Source organism: Tamandua tetradactyla, chromosome 2 (genome assembly GCF_023851605.1).
Source record: "Tamandua tetradactyla isolate mTamTet1 chromosome 2, mTamTet1.pri, whole genome shotgun sequence".
Lineage (NCBI taxonomy): Eukaryota > Metazoa > Chordata > Mammalia > Pilosa > Myrmecophagidae > Tamandua > Tamandua tetradactyla.
In genome coordinates, this window is record NC_135328.1 from 161,635,517 (window position 1) to 161,639,867 (window position 4,351).

The 4,351-nt window shown below is 43.8% G+C and overlaps 1 pseudogene; it reads right to left on the bottom strand.

The window, feature by feature from the left end:
- Window positions 1–864: 864 nt before the first annotated feature.
- On the bottom strand, window positions 865–977 carry LOC143675120 (U2 spliceosomal RNA; annotated as a pseudogene).
- Window positions 978–4,351: the final 3,374 nt, after the last annotated feature.

A 4,351-nucleotide genomic window follows, 5' to 3' on the forward strand; every position in this document is an offset into this window, starting at 1 on the left:
GGACCATGCACACCCCCCACCCCAATAAAATTATATATCCAGTATGTCCAAGGTCTGGACTTTGATATTGTTGTTTTCTGGATTCTTATTTTGTTCCTTTCAATGGGCTATCATTTCCTGTTTCTTCGTTTGTCTTGTAATCTTTTGTTGCACACTGTACATTTTAGTATTTTAAAGTATTAGCTCTGGAATTTAGTCCCAAGAGTTAACAAAAACAAAGAATCAAATGCAAAAACACCTTTCACAGTCTTTACAAACTGCATCCGCTTTGGCCTGCACTCTCCTGCAGAGCTCAGCACGCCTATCAAGAAGACCAGCTCCAGGTGAACGTCAAGTGCAGACTCTTCCCTGTCTTTCCTGAGCCCGAGTCTTATTTTGAGCTTGTGCTTGCTGGTGGCCTAAGAATTTCCTTTATACTAGAATTTGAATGCCCTCTATGATTATTTCCTATGAAATAGACTTTCTGTCCCTCTGGGGTGCTAAATTGTATAATTTATAGCAGGTAATCTTTTGCCCCAGGCTTCTTTGACTTAATGATTTTTCACACTGCTTTGGCTATCTGAAGTTGATTTTTCCTACAAGGCAAGTTCTAAGAGAGAAAGCCAGAGAGGAGATTCCTGGTTCAGTATTTCAGGGTGTCCTCAATAGATGGACACTGACATACAGGCCCCTCAGTATATGCATAGCATTTACTCTGCTCCCTTCAAAATGGGGCCGGGGACCCAAATGGGGACACAGGCTGGCTGCACACTGTGCTGGGAAGGGGTTAGAGGAGGGGCCAGCAGGCGTGCCCTGAGCTTCTCCTACCATTTTTTTTTTTAACTTTAAAGCTTACGTTTATGAACCAACGCATGTTTCCCCCACAGGGAATGCGCCATTCCTGGAGGTACTGCAATACCAGGTTGATGTGTGGAGTGGACGGAGCAAGCTCCTATTCCATCTCCCTGCTCCAAAAATCCATTAAATATATTAAAGATTGTTTTCTTGATTCAGCACTTGTCCAGTTACTGCAACCCTTTAACTGGCTTCTGGGGTTTTGAGGAAGATGGTTCTCCCAGTTTTTGCTAGCTGTTAAAAGATTCCGTGCAGCAATGGCATTCTGGAGCATCTTATGCTGTCACCTTCATGGCTCAGAATGAATGCATTTTTTAAACTAAAATGTGAAGCCCCAGAGTGAATGACCAAGGGAGGGGTAGGATTTCAGTTTTAGGCCTATGAAAGATTAACAAAAGAGACAACAAGGTAGCCTTATGGTAAGAATCTGCTGCTTGTTAAAAATCAGAGAAAACTCTCAAGAATGGCAGCAGGGCTGAGAAAATCATTTTGGGCAACAGGCCTTAGGGCTATTGACGTCTCAGAAACATCCAAGGACTCCAGAGCTGGTAGTAACCTAAAGTATTAGTTACTCTAACTTTGCAGGTTACTTAGCAGGTTAAACAAATGCCCCAACCACCCAGGTCAGTTGTCTTTATCGCCTGTCCCACTTGGCCTGCTGTTTGTAGGAAAAACAGTGACAGAAATACTAACCTCTGGCAGCTCAGGCCCAAGTCCCCTTGGAGCTTCAGGCTCGTGCAAGAACTGGCTTCAGAAATTTGCCCTAGTGGGGGGTCTTCCTATCCTGGCTGCCCAGACCTCTCTGCAGTGCTGAAAAGTCAGCTTGTGCTATTTATGAATAAAAACAACAACAAAAATAAACTTTTCTTTCCAAACGTCCCCTGCATGGGAAGCTAAGCCTTCAGCAGGTCATTAATATGTTGACGTTTTGAAGGCCTGTGCTTCCAGGCCCTGAAATGGAAGCCAGGCCTGCTGGTTTTGGCCTTGGGATGTCTTGGCTCTCCCATATAAAGGGCCCCTAGGCTCAGAAACTTTAGCTCCTGGCGGCCACTGCTCTGAGCAATGCCACTAAGGAACATGGAAAAGAACGGAGCCAATTTCAGCTGGATCCACATCTAAGTCTGTGGAGTGATGTCAAGTGTGTTGGGGTGGTGTCTTCTGCCTCCAATTAGGCCTCTCTGGTCTGCCACACTCCCTGAAATTCCATTAAGATGATGGAACCTATTGCTTTAGGTTCATGAGGAAGGCCAGTGGGGGCAGGAGAGGCAAGGACGGGGGGGGGGGGGTAGGGGGGATGAGAGTCCTCGGCCTGGGGTCAGAAGATCTGTCATTGAATACAGGCTCTCCCACTAGCTGGCTAAGTGACCACAGACAAATCAAATCTCCTCTCTGTGACTCTATCTCCCCACCTGAGGCCCCTTTCTAGTCTCTGATTCTACAATCAAAGCCTATAAAACAGAACCTATGAAAATACAATATTAATTCAATTTCCTACCGAATATGTTCTAGATCCCTCAGCATGGCTTTCAAGAATCCTCACAATTTGATCCATGTTCCTGTGATTCCTTTCCTCCTCCTTTAGCCATCCCCTCTGCAATCATCCATACACTTGGGTTTTAATTCTCCTAGGCCTTTGCACATGCTCTCTCTCAGGCTGGCGTATCTTCCGCATTGTCTGCTCTGCTGTTTTCTATCCAAATCCCAAATCACACACCCATATTGAGTTGTGTGTTAAAAATATCTGGTTGCCAGTGCACCTGCAACATGTCTTACAAATTGTTCTATGATTTCTTGGTCACTTCTCTTGTCCATCCTCCCAAACTATTCTTTCCCAAGCTCTCTAGCTTGTCTCATCTTCATGCATATCAGCTTACCTCACCTTTCCCTTCATTGAGAGAGAAAAAGAAGTTATCAGATCTAATCTTCCTTTCCTTTCTGCTGCCCACCTATACACTTATTTCTATCCCCTCCCACCTGTGCCCCTCTCCTGCAGACTCAGGGACCATGTTTCCATCCTTTTGTACAGGCCAGCTCCTTCCCCTATGTCCTGGACTCATTCACTCTCATTTCTCCTCAGTCTTTATTTCACCAGGCTTCCATTCTCTTTTCTTTATTAACAGCCTCTCTATTTCTATTGGTGTGGTGGTTTAGAAGCTGTTATGTACCCCAGAAAAGGCCAAGCACTTTTAATCCATTCCTGTGGGTGCAGACCTATTGTGAATAGAACCTTTTGATTAAGTTATTTCAATTGAGATGTAATCCACTCCATTAAAGGTGGATTTTAATCCCCTTACTGGAGTCCTTTATATGAGGTTAAAAGATACACAGAATTAGCTCAGAGAGTCCGGAGAAGTTAACAGATGAAATTAAGAGAAGCGCATGAAGGAAAGGCCAGAAGAAGCTAAGAGAGGACCCACAGAAACTCAGAGAAGAAGTCACTGAAGCCAGAGTCTGAAAGCAATGAAAATCAGGAGAGAAGGACCAGCAGACACCAGCCATGTGCCTTCACATGTGACGGAGGTGTCCCAGATGCTGGCAGCCTTTCTTCAGAGAAGGTATTGTCCTGTTGATGTCTCAATTTAAACATTTTCACAGTCTTAGAACTGTAAATTTGCAAGCTAATAAATCCCCATTGTTAAAAGCCAGCCCTTTTCTGGTATATTCCATTTTGGTAGCTTTGAGAGCCTAAAACAATCACTTTTTCTTCTCTGCCTATAAACAGGCATATCCTTAATGAAGGAGAAAAGTCAACACACCCTGAACTCTTTATAGTTATTCTCCTGTTTCCCTTCTCCTTTCCTCAAGTCATGTTTTATCTAAGACTTTTGTTTAACTCATTGCTTACAAATCATTACCTCTCATTTACTCCAAATATTCTACAGTCTAGCTTTCACACTCAATCATCCCATTAGAATTGATTTTCGCCTAAGTCCCCACTAACTTCCCATTTGACAACTGCATTGACCATGTCTTGCCAATAATCTTGCCCTCCTTTAGAAAATTATTTTCTCTTGGCTTCCATGATGCTGCTGTTTCTTGAGCTCTCCCTCCACTCATTATTGAGTATTCATTCTCATTTTCTCTCCAGATTTTTGTTTCTACCCTCAACTGTTGTTAATTACCACTGTTACTACCTCAGACCGCTGCTCTTCTCATTTTTTAGAGGTCACTAATCCAGCAGTGTACTTTGTTTGGTTAGCATTATTTGCTAAAAGCATTTACACTGGAAAGATTTTAGCAGGGCATTGCTAGTGTTTGCCCAGGCTCTAGTATTCCCTTGATATGTTGCAGTAGGGCTCATTCACTGATGGTTGCTACCTGCCTGGCTCCTCCAGACATTTATTTTTGCAACCCTGGCTCTATCATCCATGCATATGGTTTTAACCACCACTGGGTGGAAACACTGCGACACTTCCACCTCCAGCATTTCCAGTCTAGGCCTTTCTCGTCGAGCTTCAGACTGTTATATCTAACTGCCTGCCACTGAATACCGCACCGTCAGTGAACTCATCCTCTT